The sequence below is a fragment of the Quercus robur genome, chromosome 5, assembly GCF_932294415.1.
Source record: "Quercus robur chromosome 5, dhQueRobu3.1, whole genome shotgun sequence".
NCBI lineage: Eukaryota > Viridiplantae > Streptophyta > Magnoliopsida > Fagales > Fagaceae > Quercus > Quercus robur.
The window spans coordinates 70,955,052-70,977,061 of NC_065538.1; the positions used below are offsets into that span (position 1 = coordinate 70,955,052).

The following is a 22,010-nucleotide window of genomic DNA, read 5'->3' on the forward strand; positions in this document are numbered from 1 at the left end:
GCTGGTGGTCATGGTCCATGGACTACAAGCAAATGTGTAGATATTGAATTTAATCCCCAAACTCAATTGAAATCACTAATATATTAATAAAAATCCTATTATATATATTGTGGGGCCCGGTTAATCAATAAATTATTAAAATTGTATTAACTGGGCCTGTGGCCCATCCGAGGACGTAAAACTGTCCGAGGAGACCAATATCAGGTTATAAAGGTAACCAAATGAAAAGGAGAGTAGATATCACGTGAGGTGAGTTCAGTATTCGTCCGATGACAAAATCCTTCTCGGCAATATGAGTCCGAGGACGACCTGAACGTCACATTGTTGCAAACACACTTCAAAGCTACATTACCACTGAAGGTGTGACATGAGACCAAGGGTAAGAAAGAAAAGGTAAACAAATATCTTTAACAACAGCTACCTCCGCATTAATTGCCTCTCAACCAACTCTCTGGTCGCATTAATGTGGAGGTGATGCCTAAACAGTGATGAGGCAGCCTTACAGCTGCTGGTTAGAGGTTCCAGGAGGTGTTGGATGGGACAGGAAGGGATCCCCCGAACCCAACCTACACGTGTGTGATGAAGATGACACCAAGAGGGCAGTATATAACATGGAAGAATGCATTGAGAAAGGGGATCGAAACTTCTAAACCAGTGATGCTTAGAGGAAAACCTTACGAAATAAAGAACTTAACTTGTTTCAAGGAGAAATTGATTGTTATATTGGTGTTAATCCATCTATAAACAAAAAGGGTAATCGTTTTTCTTTTGGAGTTAATCTAATTCTTTGACATCCACGCTCTACAAATTTATTGCTTGGGCCTTTAACGTTCGAACCCAATACGAATTTGGGATTGTTACAAATTGAGTCCTTACAATTGGCGCCGTCTATGGGAAGAGCTTGATCTAACTTAAAAGAAATCCGATTTAATGTTCATGATGGAGGAAGCAGGTCCACATCACTACGTAGCAGGACCGCATCAGGTAAATGCCAACCCACATCAAGTGGAGTCAAAAGGCTCCCAGCATGGTAATCCGCACCGGAGTCCTGAACGGAGAGAAGGTCATGAGGGAAGTGTGCACACAACTCATACCACCAAAAGTCGCTCTCGTGGGAAGAGTCATGTTTCCCATGCAAAAGATGACAGGAACCTGCATCGTGAAATTGATGAGTTGAAAAGAGAGTTGCGCCATGCCCGGCGGGAACGTTCCCCACCTTGCTCCAAACCATCATCCGAGGAGACAGATGGAGTTAGTTATAGGCGAAGATCTAGAACTCCGCTTAGTGAGACTTTTTCCTATGAAGAGGAACACAGCCATCGACATAGGTACAAAAGCCCGCCTAGCAGGGGCTTGGGGAACAACGCCATGAACAAAGCGTTAAACCAAGTCTCCAAAACACCCTTCACGAGGAATATAGAAGATGCGATTCTTCCTCGGTGATTCCACCAGCCTACATTCACCCTATATGATGGCCGATCAGACCCAGTAGAACACGTCAGCCATTTTAGCCAAAAAATGGCTATCTACTCGAGATGAAGCCTTGATGTGCAAGGTCTTTCCATCAAGTTTGGGTCCGGTGGCGATGAGATAGTTTAACGGTTTGAGGGTCAAATCTATTGAGTCCTTTAAAAAGCTTACCCGGGCTTTTGGCGCTCGCTTTATCACTTGCAATAGGGTTCCTCGGCCTTTGGGATCTTTGCTGTCTATGTCCATGCGAGAAGGCGAGACTCTCAAAACTTATTCAAATAGATACTGGGAAATGTTTAATGAAATAAAGGAAGAGCATGATGATGTGGTCATAAGTACTTTTAAGGCTGGCCTTCCAGCCGAGCATGATTTAAGGAAATCTCTAACTGGTAAACCGGTTACCAGTGTACACTAATTGATGGATAGGATTGATAAGTACAGAAGAGTAGAAGAAGACCAACTTCAGGGAAAAGGAAAGGCTAAGGTAATCTCTCAGGAGATGAGGGATTTCAGGTCGGACCGGTACAATAGTAACCGACCTCGGAAAGACTTCGTCGGGCAATCAGATTCTGCTGACACCTAGGTGGTTAATGCAATGTTTCGGGAGCCGGTGCAACAGGTATTGGAGAAGATAAAAAATGAGCCATTTTTTAAATAGCCAAACAAGATGGCAGGAGAGCCTAAGAGACGTAACCCGAACCTTTACTGCCACCATCATCAGGATCATGGGCACATGACGGAGGATTGCAGGAACTTATGGGACCATTTGGAGCAGTTGGTCCGAGAGGGGAAATTGAAACAACTTTTGCATCATTCTAGTGGTAGGGTAAGCCAGGTAGGCTCAGAGATGCATGGGGATGCTTCTTCGAGACTCCCCCTTGGTACGATAAACGTTATTTTTGCCGCCCCAGGGAGGACTGGATCTTGTCCTTCCAAGGTACTGTCGGTGTTCCGACCTCCGGCTGAGGATCATTGCCAAGCGTCGAAGAGAGCTAGGGTAGACGTCCCCCTGATTTTGGGCTTTTCGGATGAGGACAAGGTTGGAACCATACAGCCCCATGATGATGCTCTGGTGGTCACGTTGAGAATTGGTGGGTACGATGTCAAAAGGGTGATGATTGATCAAGGTAGTGTTGTTGATATAATGTACCCAGATCTGTATAAGGGGCTAGGTCTGAGGCCAGAGGACTTAGCAGCCTATAGTTCCCCTCTGATGAGTTTTGAGGGAAGGATGGTCGCTCCAAAAGGATAGATCAGACTACCTGTGCAAACCAGTATGGATGTGGTGGAGGTGGACTTCATTGTTGTAGACGTTTTCTCTCCATACACGGCTATTATTGGCAGACCTTGGCTTCATACCCTGGGGGCAGTCTCATCTACTCTACATCAGAAAGTGAAGTACCCATCTGGAGGCCAAGTATTGGAGATAGTAGGAAGCCAGGTTGCAGCTCGGCAATGCCTGGTAGCGGCTATACAACATCGGCCAGAGGCAGAGACCTCGGCTACCGCCGATAATGGATTATAGTAATTAAAACCCCTAGTATTACCCTTGGATGTACCAGCCGACGAGGTAAAGTGTGAAGATTTGGAGAGGGTAATTGTTGCTGATGATCCGGAAAGATTCTTCCAGGTTGGGGCTAAACTGCCTTTGCAAGAGAATGAGAGATTGCTGGAATTCCTCAGAACAAATGTAGATATGTTCGCATGGAGCCCAAATGAAGCCCTAGTTGTAGATCCGAATTTCATTTGTCATCGACTCAATGTGAATCCTTCCATTGTTCCTAAAAGACAACCACCTCGGCGACCATCAAAAGAGCACGCTAAAGCTGTCAGAACTGAGGTGACCAAGCTCAAGCAAGCTGGGGCTATCAAAGAGGTTTTTTACCCACAATGGTTAGCCAATACAGTAGTGGTAAAGAAGAAGACAGGAAAGTGGCGAGTGTGCGTGGACTTCACGGACCTCAATAAGGCTTATCCCAAGGATCCTTTCCCCATGCCGAAGATAGATCAGTTGGTGGATGCAACCGTTGGTCATCCCCGGATGAGTTTTTTTGGATGCCTTTGAAGGATATCACCAAATACCATTAGCATTGGACGATCAAGAGAAGATAGCTTTCGTCACCCCTATTGGAAACTATCATTATAAGGTGATGCCGTTTGGTTTGAAAAACGTAGGATCTACCTATCAACGGATGATGACTAAAATGTTTGAACCACAACTGGGCAGAAGCATTGAAGTCTATATCGATGATATGGTAGTAAAGAGTAAAGTGGTGTCCGAGCATGTGGAAGATCTTATGAACATCTTTGGAATACTGAGAAAGCATAAGCTACGTCTGAATGCTTCAAAGTGTTCCTTTAGTGTAGGCTCCAGAAGATTCTTGGGATACATGGTGACCCATAGAGGAATTGAAGTGAACCCAGATCAGATTAAGGCCATCAACGATTTACAAGCACCTCGAAATCCAAAAAAGGTGCAGAAACTGACTGGAATGACTGCTTCTTTGAACCGATTTATCTCCAGATCGGCCGAGAGGTGTCGTCCCTTTTTCCTTCTACTGCATAAGTGGAAATGATTTGAATGGACCGAGGAATGTGATGTGGCGTTTCAGCAGTTGAAGGAGTACCTATCCAGGCCGTCTATCATGTCTAGTCCTGAGGTGGATGAGGTACTGTTTGCTTATCTGGCAGTTACCCCTCATGCAGTTAGTTTTGTCTTAATACAAGAGGACAGCGGCATCCAAAGACCAATTTATTACGTAAGTAAGTCACTTCATGAAGCTGAGGTGAGATATTTTTCATTGGAAAAGGCCATCTTGGCAGTGGTCCATGCAACACGCAAACTTCCACATTACTTTCAAGCCCATACAATGGTTGTCTTGACTTAGTTACCTCTCAAGTCCATACTTAGAAGTGCAGATTACACTGGGAGAATTGCTAAGTGGGGCACAATCCTAGGTGCTTTTGACATCAAGTATATGCCTCGCACCTCTGTGAAAGGCCAAGTCCTTGCTGATTTGGTAGCTGAGTTCGCCGAGTTTCCAGAAGAAGCTAACATGAAGCAAAATGACATGGATGAAAAATCGGTTGGTCTGATATCCACACAAGGCGGTTCCCCCTGGAGGGTATATGTGGATGGAGCAGCAAACCAACGGGGGGCAAGATTGGGGCTAGTTTTGATATCCCCCAAAGAGATCACCATTGAGAAATCCTTGACATTGGGATTCTCCGCTACTAACAACGAAGCAGAATACGAAGCTTTATTGATGGGAATGAGTATGGTCCAGAAAATGGGTGGAAAGATAGCAGAATTATTCTCGGATTCAAAATTGGTAGTCGGCCAGGTGAAAGGAGAACTGGAAGCCCAAGATCCAAGAATGCAAGCGTATTTTAGTCAAGTTAGGTGTATGCAAACGAAATTTGAAGTTCCTCGAAAGTGACATCTTGCCCTAAGAGAAAATAGAAGCTGATAAAATACGGAGGAAAGCTCCTCAGTTTTGGTTATCCGAGGACAAAAAGCAATATAAACGGTCCTTTTCTGGGTCGTACCTACTTTGTGTACATCCCGAGATGTCAGAGACACTCCTAGAGGAGCCTCATGAAGGCATTTGTGGAAGTCATACAAGGGAAAGGTCCCTATCACACCGGGCCATTACTCAAGGGTATTGGTGGCCAAATATGCAGAAGGAAGCGCAGAATTATGTTAGAAAATGCGACCAGTGTCAAAGGTTCGCCCCAAACATCCACCAGCCTGGAGGAATTCTTAACCCTCTGTCCAGCCCTTGGCCTTTTACTCAATGGGGGCTAGATATTGTCGGTCCCTTTCCTAAAACCTTAGGAAACAAAAAGTATCTGCTGGTTGGCACGGATTACTTTACTAAATGGGTCGAGGCTGAACCTTTGGCTAATATCAGAGATGTAGATGTTAAGAGGTTTATCTGGAAGAATATTGTCACGCGATTTGGAACTCCGCGCACTCTTGTCTTGGATAACGGCCTTCAATTTGATAGTAAGGCTTTCAGGCAATACTGTTCAGACTTAGGTATAAAAAATAGATATTCCACTCCGGCTTATCCTCAAGAGAATGGGCAAGCTGAAGCTGTTAATAAAGTAATAGTCAGTGGACTTAAGAAGAGGCTGGATGATGCAAAAGGAAAATGGGTAGAGGAATTGCCACATGTTTTTGGACCTATCGAACAACGCCTCGACGATCAACAGGAGAGACTCCTTTTTCCATGGCCTATGGAGCCGAGCCGTCATCTCTCTGGAAACTGGATTCCCAATGTTAAGAACTAGTACATTTTCCTTGGACAGTAACGATGGGCTGTTTGGGAAAAGTTTAGATTTGATTGAAGAGCGAAGGGAGAGTGCAATTGTCCAATTGGTTTACTACCAACATAAACTCAGGCAAGGCTATGATACTAATGTAAAGCTGAGACCATTAGCAGTAGGAGATCCGGTGCTAAGGAAAGTTCTGGGAACCACCAAGAATCCAGCTTGGGGAAAATTGGGGCCTAATTGGGAAGGGCCTTATTGGATTACTTCAGTAGCCGGAATATGAGCCTATTATCTGGAAGACCTGGATGAAAAAGCTGTACTCCATCCTTGGAATGTAAATAATCTCAAGAAATATTATTATTAATGAAAGTGATCGAGTTTGGGTTTTCTTTTAATTTATGCTAATCATGCATCTTGTGTTTCCACATCTAATGGCATCTCGTGAAGTATTAAACAGAAATTAAGTTATGTCAGGTCCTCGGACCACAAACTTAGTGGAAATTAATACCCTATGATATTTACTAAAGTATTAAACAGAAGCTAAGTTATGTCAGGTCCTCGGACCACAAACTTAGTGGAAATTAATATCTCACGATATTTACTGAAGTATTAAATAGAAACTAAGTTATGTCAGGTACTCGGACCACAAACTTAGTAGAAATTAATACCCCACAATATTTACTGAAGTATTAAACAGAAACTACGCTATGTTAGGTCCTTGGACTACAAACTTAGTGGAAATTAATACCCTATAATATCTACCGAAGTATTAAACGAAAGCCTATGAACATCATCTAATGTACAATTGAAGTACTGTAGACCCAACTTTATCCAACTTTTGAACATTCCCCACAGTTTCAATTGATTAGAAAGAATACGTATGTATCCAAAATGTCTCCCTGAGACCTCATAGTATTAATGTTTATCACCCATTTTTAATCGCCAATTGTTAATGTTTATAAGTTATGTTTTCTCTTGCAAACGAAAGATAGTCAAAATGAATCCATTCAAATTAAGATAACACAGTGAACAAGTACAAAAATAAGATAAAACGGCAACAACAATAAGCAAATAAACATAAGTATCCTTACAAAAGCCCTAATCAAATTACAAAATAAGTCCTATTTTTTCAACTTGATTTGGAGCTTTAGAGCTTGGCTGGCTGATTTATCTGCCTCTGAGGTGGTGACTCCCTCTTTATCCTTAATAGCTCCCCCAGCTGGCATGACTGTGGAAGCCAAATCCTATTGAAAGCCCTGAGAGGCCACCTCTGCCTCAGAAGCAGTCGCAGTCTTGGCCAAGGAGGCTTCTAGAGGGGCATTATTCTCTTTAGTTGGCTCTAGTTGGCCAGGAGGAGGAAGACTTGGAGGCAAAACCTCCTCATTAGAGTTAATGGTTAAGGAAGTGTCTTCAGCTTGACTGGATGGAGGAGCTGAGGTGTGGATTGTTTCAGGGTAGAACACGCTCTCTGGCCTCCTTAACTCAGATAAAGCCTCAACCCCAGCTCCGTTAAGGGCTTCATCCCAAGTTTAGGCACAGTAGATGCGGCACACCATTGGCACCTCTACCCTTAGTGTCTCCTCCATCTCAGCCACGCCGATTTCATAGCCTTTCTGCTCGGCATCATTCGTTGCCTGTTCGGCCTCGGCTTTTGCTCTCTCAGTTTCCTCCCTGGACTTCTCAGCTTGCTCCCTCAGCTTTTGGGTTTCCTCCAAGTGCTTCTTAAGGGCTGCAACCTGCTTCTGGGCAGCTTTTAGCTCTGCGTTTGCTTCACGCAAGCACTTTCCCTGGTCCTCAGCCTGCTTTTGATAGCCTTCCAAGGCCGAGTTAGCGCTCTTGCGAGCTTGCTCCTCAGCAAGTAACTTTTTCCTCGCATCAGCCAAGTCCTGTTCAGATTGTGTCAAAGTCTGTACAGCCGACGCCCGTTTCTTCTTTTCATCGTCTAGCTGACTGTATTTTGGATAACCTACAAGGAAGAGATTAATATTATAGTCAGTAAAAAGTACACATCAATGAGTAATGATCACAAAAAGAAAAAGAAAAGAGTTAGCACTATACCATGCCCAAGTATCTTTTATTATTGAGGATGAATTCATTCTTCCTCGCGTTCTTTATTTCGGCCACGTCCTTTGGGAGTAACAAGGCCTCCTCTATAGCCGAGGCTACGTGACACCCAATGCCACCGTTGAAGTCCCTAATAGATGCATCATCTCGTAGGGGCTCCCCAGCATGCATGGGTACTGGTAGCCAGGCTTGAGGCTCAAGAGGTTGAGTGTCAAACCTCTCTTGGCCTCACTGAGGAAGATGGCTAGTGTTCTGCTGCTTTGCAACTCTTTGGGCATCATCCTCGCGGGGCGGACGGGACTTGTCAGCATCCATCACGTCTTTCCCTTTCTATTCCCTATGCCTTTTCAATTCGGCCGCATCAGCTCTGACTGGCTATTGAGGTTGATGAGAAGGTGGATGAGGAGCAGGATGTGGAGACCTGGTGGGAAGAGAAGGAATCTGAGATTGCGTTGATTTCCCCGACGCATTCTTCCCCCCAGGCTGATTCTCGATCAACTCCTTTAAACTTCTTTGGGGCTTCCTTTGTATTCCCATTTCGTCAAGATCTTCCTCGGAGCGTATAGGTTGATCATATTTGGGGCACACTGAGTTGGGGATAACCTAAAGAACCTAAGGTAGCTCCTAGTAATCTTACCCATGGGGATGGTCATCCCGCCTTCTATGAAGGCAATCATGGGAATAACCACTTCCCCTGTTTGTCTAGCATCGGCCCATTCCCCTTGGGCTGTGTACCTCATACCCACCGTTGAGGGAATCCTATACTTAGAGCGGAAATTTCTCATACTTTCCTCAGACTCAACTAGACATCGAAACTTACCCTCCTTTTTCCCCATTTTCCTAAAGGATTTAGTAGAGAAATTAACGAGTTTAAGATGAAAGCGGTAAAGGTTTTGAGAAAACTTACAGGTTTGAAAGAGGGTCCTCGGACAAGATTTAAGTATTTGTAGATGCCAGGAAAACGACGAAAAAGGAGAAAGACAGGTTCAGTGTATGAGCTCTAGAATTGTGTGATCGCTGAAGGTAAGAAAGAGAATTGATTTGAGAATTCCTTTATAGTCGTGCAGAAGTTATGAGCGAGAAAGTTCTTGCTCGCGAAACGAGATAGACCCCCTACCATTCGATTTACATCTTACCGTTGAACGTGGGAGACAGGGGCGTCGCCAAAATTTAATGCTGCCACGCTCAGGATGCTGAAGCGTCAGGAGCATGCCCAAAACATTAAAGGGTATGGGCTTGTGACATCAAAATCAATCTTTTCTCCCGAGGAGTCGAAAAGCAAGATTTTGAGGGGCTATTGTGGAGGCCGGTTAATCAATAAATTATTAAAATCGTGTTATCTGGGCCTGTGACCCATCCGAGGACGTAAAACTGCCCGAGGAGGCCCATATCAGGTTATAAGGGTAACCAAATGAAAAGGAGAGTAGATATCACGTGAGGTGAGTTCACTATTCGTCCGAGGACAAAATCCTTCTCGGCAGTATGAGTCCGAGGACGACCTGAACGCCACATTGTTGCAAACATACTTCAGAGCTATATTACCACTAAAGGTGGGACATGGGACCAAGGGTAAGAAAGAAAAGGTAAACAAATATCTTTAACAACAGTTGCCTCCGCATTAATTGTCTCTCAACCAACTCTCTGGTCGCATTAATGTGGAGGTGATGCCTAAACAGTGATGAGGCAGCCTTACAGCTGCTGGTTAGAGGTTCCCGGAGGTGTTGGATGGGACGGGAAGGGATCCCCCGAACCCAACCTACACGCGTGTGGTGAAAATGATACCAAGAGGGCAGTATATAACATGGAAGAATGCATTGAGAAAGGGGATCGAAACTTCTAAACCAGTGACGCTTAGAGGAAAACCTTACCAAATAAAGAACTTAACTTGTTTCAAGGAGAAATTGATTGTTATATTGGTGTTAATCCATCTATAAACAAAAAGGGTAATCGTTTTTCTTTTGGAGTTAATTTAGTTCTTTGACATCCACGCTCTACAAATTTATTGTTTGGGCCTTTGACATTCGAACTCAATACGAATTTGGGATCGTTACAAATTGAGTCCTTACATATATATATTCTTTTTCCTTCCATTTTTCATTAACGTGGTTCTAAATTTTTCATCATTTTTATCTTTCTAGTCTTTTTATTTTTATTTTTTTTAATAATTAAGAGAATTTTCATTTTGAGAATACAAAAATAGTTAATGTACCACCAATTCACTACTATTAGACCGAAAGTTTCATAAACAACATCCTGTGAGTGGGAGTGATCAAAATAGAGATAAAAATTAACAAAAATTTTAAAATCAAATGGGACAATAAAAGTATCACACCAAAATAGCACATCCTTAATAATTAAAAAGCAACATATACTCAACAATTAAACCAACGATCAAGTAAAAGCAAAAGTTCAATAAGTAAATTCCATCAAATCTTCTCAAAAACATGTTGTCAAAATGACAACATTAACAAAATATGTGTCATAATTTTTCTTTCACAATCTCAAAAAGCTTTTACCTAACATTTCAAACAAAATACTGGGTTCAATCCAATATCTGTTGATGTTGTTTTCTTTTTCTTGTTTGCACAATTTGAGGAAGTACTACTATTCTTCTCCGGACATGTAGAGATGTTATGGCCAATATGCTTACAAAGTCTACAAGACTTCTTTTGCTTTCCCAACTCTCTTCCACCTTTCATTCGTTTTTGCTTTGGACGACCTTTTGTCTTCGACATTGGAGGACAAGAAATAAAACAATCTTCATCAATCACATCATTAACATCACCATTGATATTGGTTTCCTTGTCCACTAAATCTTCATCATTCAAAACTAACAATTCTTTTCCCTTTAGTGATGCTTCACAACTCCAACGTGATAATAGATACATATGTGGAATTTGGTGGCAATCTTTGTGAAGAAATATCCTAAGTATGTGGCGACAAAGTATACCCCAAAATTCAAAATGATTGCAACTACAATTAGTCATTTCACCATCCCACAAAACTTTGTGTTTTTTACTAGTTTTGTCTTTGTAATATTGCAACACAAATTCACTACCATTTTCTTGAAGCACGGAATATAGTGTAGCACTCCCAAATTCCGCTTGAAATAATTTGATAGCATAAGGTGTCAACACACTATGGGCTTGGTCTTCTAATGGTGAAAGGCTTCTTAAAGAAGAACTCCTAAACGTTTCCAACATTGTATCATGTGATTGTATTTGTTCAACATCTTCAATGGCAAGGTCAATCTAAAATTAAAAAAATGACAACAAATCATAAGCATCTAAATGACACACCAAGACTTAAAAAAATAATATAAAAAATACTAACATTGACAAATATAAACATAAATAAAATAAATTATAAGGGTAAATAATGACTTACTTGTTTAACAAATTGGATCAAGCTTATGTGGGAACTAACAAATCGTTTGATAAAGGCATTTATACTTTCAGATCTTCCCGTTGTTGTCATTCCTCCAAAAAAATATCCATGAAGGTAACATGGTACCCAAAAGTGTTTAATTTGGTATAATCCAATCACATGCTTATTCATACACATGTCATATTTTGCAATAACTTGTGGCCATTGGTGCTCAAATTCTTCACATGAGTCCAACTTATATAACTTGTAGAAATCCATGCACCAACTCGAATACTGACTACGAAGAATTGATGTTAATCAACCACTAAATTTAACAGTAATATGCTGTACACAAAAGGCATGTTTTGTGAGTGGCAATTCTTTTGAAATTGCCTCTGTGATCCATGGATCTTGATCAGTCAAAATAGACTTGGGTGGCTTCTTCATCAATAATACAAAAGTCTGTCAATCAAACATAAAATTATTACAATGCAAAAAAATTCAAATACTATCCAAATAAAAAAATAATTGTGAATCTTTACAAGATTGAAAATTTACCTTCATTAACCATTGAAAAGTACTAGTTGTTTCGTTGCGAAGAAGTGCACAACCAAAGAGAATTTTCTTTCCATGATTATTGACACCCACAAAGACACCAAAAGGCATATCATAAGCATTCACCTTATAAGCAGTGCCAAAAACAACTACATCACCATATTTTTGGTACCAATCAATACAAGGATAAGGTGCCCAAAAAATATGCTCCAACTTTCTCTCATCATCTATTTTAAAAGCATATTGAAACTTTGAATTCTCCTCTTTTACATCTTTGCAATATTGTAAGAGGCTCATGGCATCACTTGTTGCATGCTCCCTTCTCATTTTCTCAAAAAGATTACGAATATCTTTTTGAAAAAATGGAAGATGTCCATGTTCCACTTTTTTCTCAAGTTCCATAATACGCATTATTTGTCTAATCGAAAGATTAGCTTCTTTCAACAATTGAATGCGGTCTTCATCTTCTTTAGTGATAATTCGATTACTACGAAGAAACCGCACTTCTGAAGGAGCCAACGATTCATGATTGTGATCTATAATAAACTTAGTGACATGCCATTCTTGTGGAAAAATATCAAATGATTTTCGTAAGGCAATCCTTAGATGAGCTTTGCATCTACATTTTAAAGACTCTATTTCTTTGCTCCTTAGATGGATCCACAATTTTTAATAGTGGTTGACCTTCTCGATGACAAAAGAAATCCCGCCTTACTATTTCTTTATTTTTTGTGACAAACCTACCTTTCCAAATAGAAAAACATGTTGTCTTGCATAAGTTGTATAGAAAATAAAAGCCTCTTCTTCACTAAGAAAACATTGACCAACAAAAGGCTCAAAATTATATTCTTCAAGAACTTTCTCTCCACAAATGTCACTATTTTTTTCATTATTTGAAGTCTGAGACTCATCCAACTCAATATAATTTCTTGAATCACTTTGATGAGTTTCATTTGCAATAAAATCCTCATCCATTTGTGCTATATTGTCACAAGAATTCAAAAAAAAAAAAAAATCAACACCACATTTGAATATAAAAAATAAAAACAAATAGCCATTTTTCAAATAAAATAATAGTACTTTCTTTAGGAAGCTCATTCAAGTCAAAATAATTCCTTGAAATGCATAGTTGAATCCCATTTGAATTTAAATCTTTATCCATTTGAACTATAATAATATAACAAGAATAAATAACTAAAGCAAAATCATTTTTTTAATATAAATAAATGAATAATTGAAAGTACCTTCTTAATTTTGATTAAGTTCTTTGAGCCCTCCCCTCTCTTATATTGCTTCAGTGTGTCAATATTTTTCTAAAGTACATTTTTAAAAGTGAGAAAAAAGAAGACTGAAGATAAAAAAGAAAAAGAAAATGACTACAGAACGGTGGGAGATAAAAAGGTGAAATAGTAAGTTAGAGGGAAAAAGTAAAAGAAAAGAAAAAAATGTGAAATGGTGGGAAAAATTAACAAGTATTTTTTTAGTAGTTGGAGGGAAAAAGTAAAAGAAAAAAAGAAAAAAAAAAGATGAAATGAAGGGAAAAATTAACAAGTATACGTGTGGATGACTTCTTGGGTTGGGTGGGTGGAACATTAAAAGGAGAAACTGAAAAAGCTGAAGGGTATTTTGGGTTTATTCTAAAAGATTTGTTTTCTTCTAAGCAAACTGACACATATCATTTCATTGTATAGATTTTTGCGGCTTGTCATTAATACAATGGCATTTCAGTAATTCTTAACGAGTGCCTTAAGGGCACTCATTAGCATTATCCATTTCTTATTCACTCCATACTATTTTTCCAATAGAATTGCCAACTAAAATTTGTTGTAAAAAATAAAATAAAATAAAATACACAACAACAAAAAATTTGACACCTATTGATGGAAATTGTTAATGGTATGTAAAAATATAATGTTAATGGTTAGCCAAGATGAAAACTAATATAAGCTTAATTAACACATCAACTAGTGTCAAAAATGTCAATTAGCACAATTTTTTTTAAGAAACAAACACACACACAAGAAGAAAAAAAAAAAAAAAAAAAAAAAAAAAAAAAAAAAAGGTTCTCACATAAAATCAAAACATGAACTCTAATAAATAATTATGATAACTTTACGAGAAAGTTGTCAAAGTTTTTGTATACATATATAATATTGCTCAAATCACGGGAACGTAGCACTTTGAGAACTAAAATCAAGTCAATGAAACCATGTTGCCGACAGTGAGACATAACGGACCTACACGTGAAAACGAAGGTTTACGTATGCGTTTGGATTGCGGCTGGCAGCTGTGCGTTTGCATTATTTTTTCTTTTTTCTTTTTTTTTCTTTTTTTTTTTTTTTTGAGAATCCCTCTACCATGTGAAATGTTGTTTGTCAGTGGAACCTACTACTTCTTTGGCAGCAAAATTTTCTACTGAAATTGTACTGATAAGTGGGTTATGTGTACTATTTATGGAATCTACAAATTTCTTTTTTTAACAAAATTTTTATTAAAAATGAGTCATAAATACTATTCAAACGTTTAAAAATTATTTTACTACACTGTTTTCAGTTTTCAATAAAATAAACGGTATCTAAACGCATGATATACAATCTAGATTTTTTTTTTTTTTTTGGGGTTAAAATACGAATTCATTAAAACTAAAGATTAATGTTCACATCAAGACCATGTCTGATCGAATACATGCCAGATAAATCAAAATCCAAACTATTCCTAATGTCCATAGCGACCAATCAAAAGATATAAAGCTGGTACAATCAGTGGCGGTTCCAAGATTTTTTTCTAGGGGGGTCAATAATGGCGGAGCCAAAAATTTATTAGCAGAGGGTAGGCGCAAGTGAAAAAATTAAGATGATTAATTGTTGTTTTTGATTTTTCTATATATACAACTTCCAAGTTCTAAAAAATTATTAACAATTTAAAGATCGTTAAGAGTCTTAAGACAACAATCATTAGATGCATAAACAAATAGAATTAAATAACTAATCATACATTTTTTTATCAAATTAATAATAACTTATTATATTTATAAATTATATCAATTGAATAAAAAAATAAAATAAATAAGAATAGTAGAGTATTCTAAACACTTTACCTATAATAATAATAATAATAAAAGAAGAATAATAACACGGTTAGAAGTAGGGTTAGGAGTAACCGTGAAACTAAGAAAAATAATACTCCAGTAATAAATTTTTGCTTTTGAAGTGTATGTTTTTATAAATATACATGCGGTCACTCTTTTGAAATTGGAATAAACAGTAAAAGATTTCTTGGGCTTGAAAATGTGTAGAGCACTTATCAAACTACTTGATTGAACATTGAGAAAAACTAAGACAACATAAAAAATAAGGATCATGTTCAACCTTATTTCAATTGAGCTTAACCAAAAATTTAAAGTCAAGGGTGTTCATATATATATATATATATATATATATATATATATATTTTAGGGGTCAAAACAAGATTAAAAAATATATATATATAATTTTTTTTTTGGGGACCAGGTCTCTTGGAGCCGCCCCTGGGTACAATCTAGAATCCTATAAGTTGGGGATAGTGAGCTTTTCAGTCCAGCTTTCTCGCGTAGCCACGTGTCCATTGTCACTAGCTCGTGGAGCTTAACGCGGTAAGCTAACCTATTTCATAAATCATAACTAGACACATCATCATCAATTTATTTCTTTCAAGCATACATCATCATCAATTTATAATAATTTATATTACTTTTTAAAATACACTGGGATAAGCACGCCAATGTTGACATTTTCACTACCAGCGCGGTTTTAACTTTCTTCGTACATTCTTCTCATCAAAAAAAAAAAAAAAAAAAAACCTTTCTTCATACATGCACAATGTTCAATTGGCTGGGGGTCGGCAAATATTTGAGCAAAAAAGAAATCCATTCTTTTACACAAAAATGTTTCACCTAATTGAGATACGAGCAGTCCTACCACTTTGCACTTTATTGTGTATGTTTGGAACAAGTTGAAAATTTTATCTTATTTGTAATTTCAATTTATTTTTACTATTATTCATGAGTTTCATTACATATTTTGATATTATTTATAAGTTTCACTGTACTATTCAGTGAACTTTTACCTTTATACACCTATGCATGTGTAGGATTTTTAGTGCTAACTCTATTTGATCTGAATATAAAAGGCTCTCAATAAGGTAAATTATTGAGTAAAATTTAGATATAATTGCGTAGGTGCAATTCATTAAATTTAAGCATATAACTACATTATATTGAATTATCCTTGAAAACGATAATATCATGCTTTATTGAATATTTCAACCATGTCCATTTGGTAAAGATTATTTTTGCCAACTTATTTTACTATTCAGCTTATTTTTGTTACTATTCATGGGACTTATTGCACTTTTTAGTACTATTTATGAGTCGCACTGTACTATTTAAATTAACTTTTACCTTTATTTACAGTACTTTTAGCAAAAAGTTTTTAGTTTCAGCAAAATAAGCAGATTTCAAACGAATATAATAAAAGTTTGGCTTAAAAATCATAGTTGCGCTAAACCGTTAGGTTGCAATTTTTTTTCTAAAAATAAAAACAATAGTTTAGTTGTTCCTATTAATAATAAGACCTACTAAGAAGTACATAGTGATTTTTAATTGGTTTTTTTTTAATGCATCACATGAATTTAGTGTTATGACATGGCAATTTATGATTGGATAGAGAACTAGATCTGTAACATTATTCAAGTAATTTCATGGTATTCTTCTATTAATTTTTTTTTTTAAGGTAAATATCGTGGTATTTGCCATTGTAACTTGATTTGGTGTGGTGTTGGGCATCATACCTATCAATGTCATGCACCGATCGACCTCAGAAATTTCAACGTCTTGCATGTCTTGACCTAGACCAATCACATCTTAATGATCAAGTGGACTATAAAGGCCCCCATTTTACTTTCTCAAAAAAAATAATAATAATAATGATCAAGTGGACTCTTTAGTCATTGCTAGATCGAGATGATATAAAACTGACTGACTAATAATCCCTAGTTAGAGGTGCTTTCTTAAATAATAATAATAATAAAGAGTGAAAGGACCCCAATTGGTAACACCACCGATGATTAAAAAATGGGAAAAACAATAAAGCCAAAAAATGCAAGACGAATTCAACCAAAAAAAAAAAGAAGAAGAAAAAGAATAAAAAGGCGAGACTTGAAAAAGATAGAAAACATGCATAGTCAAATATACTGAAAAAGGAGGGGTAAACCTGGTATTTGGCTGACATGGTATTTTCTCTTCAATTTTCTCTCTAATTTGGGAAGAAAACATTTTGATGGGTTCGAGAAAAAAACATTCGGGCCCCACCAAACAACCATCAAAAGTGTTTTCTCTCCCATTTTCTCTTTTTTTTTTTTTTTCCATCCTTCCTAAAATTCACCCAACCAAATATATACTTAAGTGAGAAAATTAAGATAAAATTTCTACTTGAAGAAGTATAACTTTATACATAAAAAATGTATGTCATACAAAGTTAATCTCATTCGTATAAGAATTTTTATTACAAACAAAGTTATGGTAACTATTTAATATATAAATATCTATTTTACTATAATAATTTCTTAGCACTTATTTACTAAAGACAATATCCACTTACTAAAAACTTCTAAGAATATTAATGAATATTATCATCTTCCAACAAATAAGTAACTGATTGTTACTAAGACATGTCACAATATTTAAAATTTCTTAATGAATGATGTCATACGCTACAATTGAAACTCTTCATCAAATACCTTTAACCATACTATTCTCAACCTATCACAAGCTGACACATCATACTACCAAGCCCACAAAATACAACCAAATTCCAATTACAAAGCTCCACGTATTGTTGCTAGGTTTTGCTATTACTACTCAGAAACCAACAAAAATTTGCCAAGTGTCATGCAAAAACCAATCACACATCAACACGTGTAAGCAATGGCATAAGCAGTCCAGCACGTGTAAGCAATGACATATGCAACCTAGCGTGTGTAAGCAATGACATAAGTGGACCAATCAGGCTATGACATGTGTCACCAATCAGACTCCGCCACGTGTCACTCACCCACCCCCAAACTCCTATAAATAGAAGCCTTCCTAAGGCATTTAAAGGGACACCAAGCCATTTGGAGCACAAGCAACATTAGAGAAGATTCAGAAACACTCAGAAGTAAAAAAGCTCTGCAGGAATCAAGCCTCAAAACCTTCAAGAGCTTCAATCTCAAAATCGAAGAACATTCGAAGCAGAATCATCCAAACTACCTGTCCAGATCTTAAAGTTCACTGGAATCAAGCTCAAAAGCCTCTAAAAACCTCAACAAGCCATAAATCAACGAAGCTCTATGAATTCAAGCCTTCAAAGCACCGAAGAACTTCCATAACAAACCTTCGAAAATGAAGAACACACGAAGAACATGAAGAACATGAAGAACAAAGGATTTCTAACAAGCTCATAGCTAGAGATTCATTGTAATTCTGTTTCAAAGATCTTTGATCCATTCCTCAACCAAATTGAAGGATATTTTATGTTCAAGTCAAAATCAAATTACCACAATTCCAATCAATAAGTCTTGCAAGAAGATCGAATCATAGGATCACTCTTTTGTAATTTCAAAGAATTGTACCACACATTCATCAATACAAATTCGCATTTGTGAAACTATTTTACTTGTTTGATTTATTTCAAACTAGAAATTTAGTCATCTACAAATTCTGGCACGCCTAGTGGAACTTCTTTGCCTCTCATCTCTTTCTCCTTCAAAAGGAAAGAAATTCGATTTGCTACCAGCTTCGATGGCCTCTAGCAAGAATGTCAAAAAATCAGTGGTTGATGCCTCCATTGCCGATGATTATGTCGGCCTAATCAATCGCAGTCAATCCAAGGCTCTTGATCAACTTCAACCCCAACCAACCAAAGAAAGCCAACTTCATACTATCATCTCTCTAGACTTTCTTGTGAATAGGGAAGCTACCACCAAGGATTCAATTGTCTCAAAAGATTTGGAGATCGATAATGAATCATCCACAGCAAAGACCTTTTCTATCAACTCTTCACCCGTGATGAGAAACTTAAGGAATGAAGTACATTTGACTCATCCTGTTTCATCATTTCATCCATTATACCTAGAGGTCATGCCAGTGATGATGACTAACACCTCTACCATGGAAGAAAAGATGGCTAAAATGGAACAAATGGCCATCCTTCTCACAAAAGCACTTGAAGAAAAAGATGTCAAAATTGTAACCCTAATGAACAAACTGGAGGTACAAGATTCGGGTGAATCAAGTCTTGGCCCTGAGCACCCACCTGGCTTTACCTTGAAAGGAGAAAACGCCAGGGTTGATAAAGGAAAAGGAGGTAAAGGCACTTCTCAACACGGACATTCCACCTCAATCGCCTTGATATCTGTCCAACAACTGCAAGACATGATAACAAATACCATTCGAGCACAATATGGAGGTTCTTCTACAAGTTCTCTCATATATTCAAAACCCTATACAAAGCGCATTGATAACATGAGAATGCCAAATGGGTATCAACCCCCCAAGTTCTTGCAATTTCATGGCAAAGGAAACCCTAAGCAACACATTGCTCACTTTGTAAAAACTTGTGAGAATGCAGGGACTCAAGGAGGCCTCTTTGTAAAGAAGTTTGTCCATTCACTAAAGGGGAATGCCTTTGATTGGTATACAAACTTAGAACCCGAGTCAATCAATAGTTACGAAAAACTTGAAAGGGAGTTTCTCAACCAATTCTACAACACACGTCGGACGGTAGGCATAATGGAGCTTACCAATACCAAACAATGGTAGGATGAGCCTGTCGTTGATTATATCAATCGGTGGTGTTCTTTAAGTCTAGATTGCAAGGATAGACTTTCTGAAATATCTGCTGTAGAGATGTGCATCCAAGGCATGCATTGGGGACTTCTTTACATCCTTCAAAGGATAAAGCCCCGAACATTTGAAGAGTTAGCAACTCATGCGCATGACATGGAATTGAGTATCTCTAGCCATGGAAATACGAAACCTCTTGTACCTAAGGAAAGGAAAGAAAGACAGGAAATAAGGAAAAATGACAGGAATGCGAAAAGTAATATCAAAGACTCAATGAATATCAACCCTGCCCCAGTCAAAATTTCAACAAGAAATGTGAAGGCTAATGAGAAAAGGCCTGAGGGAGGCCAACGGCATGAGACGCGTTGCTCATCACTTAAAGAATGGGAACAAAAGGTGTATCCTTTCCTAGATGCCGATATGCCTGAAATGCTAGAACAACTGCTCAAGTTGAAATTAATTAAATAGCCAGAATGCAAACGACCGGAAGAGATAGGAAAAATTGATGACCCAAACTATTGTAAGTATCATCGCATCATCAACCATCCAATCCAAAAATGCTTTGTTCTTAAGAACTCATCTTGAAGCTGGCCAAGGAAAGGAAAATCGATTTGGATTTTAATGATGTCGCTCAGTCAAACCTTGCCACATTTGCTTGCGAGTTACCTAGTTGCATGTCTCCAACTACTAAGCAGGGGGCAAATACCAAGCTCATTCAATTTGGTTCTCTAGAACCTGTTCAAGTTCAACTCTCACAAAAAGTATCTAATTATAACTCAAATGATGATAGAAGGTCAATAGTGGATGAGGAAGAGGGCTAGATGATGGTTACTCGTAGGAGATGGAAGAAGAGATGAGCATTCCCTCTTCATTTGATCACCCAAGAGTCTAAAAGTGTACAAAACCAGATTCAACCTCGATCAAGAAGGAGTGATGAAAGGCAAGAAAGACTGGAAACAAAAATGTATGACGATTTGGCACAAGCCCAAAAACTTTGAAATCTCATCACATTGGAAGAATTCTTTCCCATAAAATTCTTTCAAAACAACTCAGCGAAGGCCGTTCACATGGTCTCTCGTTACGAAGTTCATGACAAAAAGGAGGGTGTTGACCATAGTGATCCAAATGAGACTTTGTCACCTTAAAGGAGCTCCAATCTCAAGTTAATGAGGTTGAACCCTTGCAATTCTCCACCTCACCAAAAGAAGTGCTCACCCAAGCCCTTGAAGAGCCAGAGATGTACACCCCTTATACCAATACACTTCAACAAACGTAGGAATGTTACGTGTGCTCTCCAGTCTTAACTTTCACTGACGAGGATCTGTTGTTAGGCTCTAAGCCTCACAATCATCCACTTTATGTCTCTGGTTATGCTCATAAACAAAATATCGATCGTATTCTCATTGACGGAGGTTCAGCTGTTAATATACTATCAAAATGACAATGAGACGACTTGGTCTTACTATGGAGGAATTATCGCACAGTCGTTTGGTCATTCAAGGTTTTAACTAAGGAGGACAACTTGCAATCGGCATGATACACTTGGAATTAATCATTGGAGAATTGACAAGCAACGTTTTATTCCATGTCATTGATGCCAAGACAACCTACAACATGTTGTTAATATGTCCATGGCATGGAAACGGAATAGTGCCGTCAACTTTGCATCAATGTTTCAAGTATCTTCAAACTGGAATAAAGAAATTCAATGCCGACTTGAAGCCTTTTGCTGAGACTAAAGCTCACTTTGCTGACGCAAAATTTTATGTAAAAGATGACATTCCTAGTGAAGTTCTCCTAGTTAAGATCCTGTCCATGGAAAGCAAGCAGGTTGATGAGAAGCATGTTAAATTCATCACTAGAAAGGATATTTCTTCCCCAAAGGAAGGTCCAAAATATGGGAATGATCGTTCTAGTGAATCTACCAGTAATTCAGTGAGAGCGGAAATTGCAACGCCTTCCAATAGCCCTCCATTCCTCCGGTATGTACCATTATCACACCACAAGAATGGACAATCACCATTCGCGGAATGCCTTCAATCTATAGAAGACATGCAAAGGCCTTTTGCAAAGCTCACGATGAAGGATGTAGCCATATTGAAAGAAAACCATGTCATGCCTTTAACTTCATCCACAAATACTTTGCCCTTAAAGCCACTAAATGGATTTGTGAGGTCTTCACAAAGTCTAACAGAGCATGGTATTCTACCAAGTGAGCAGACGAAAGAATGGTTCGACCCAAAGGCATATAGGCTGTTAGCCAAAGCAGGCTATGATTTCTTAAAACAAGGGACTTAGGGAAACTAATTCCAGAAGCCACCGGAGAAAAGATGCATGGCCTTAGCAAAACACAAAGAAAGATGCAGCTCGAAGGGCATGAAATTCCTATCCCAAAGACCGGATTAGGTTATACTCC

At 38.2% G+C, this 22,010-nt stretch overlaps 1 pseudogene; it reads right to left on the reverse strand.

The window, feature by feature from the left end:
- Positions 1-10,328: 10,328 nt before the first annotated feature.
- Positions 10,329-12,708, reverse strand: LOC126728649 (protein FAR1-RELATED SEQUENCE 11-like; annotated as a pseudogene).
- Positions 12,709-22,010: the final 9,302 nt, after the last annotated feature.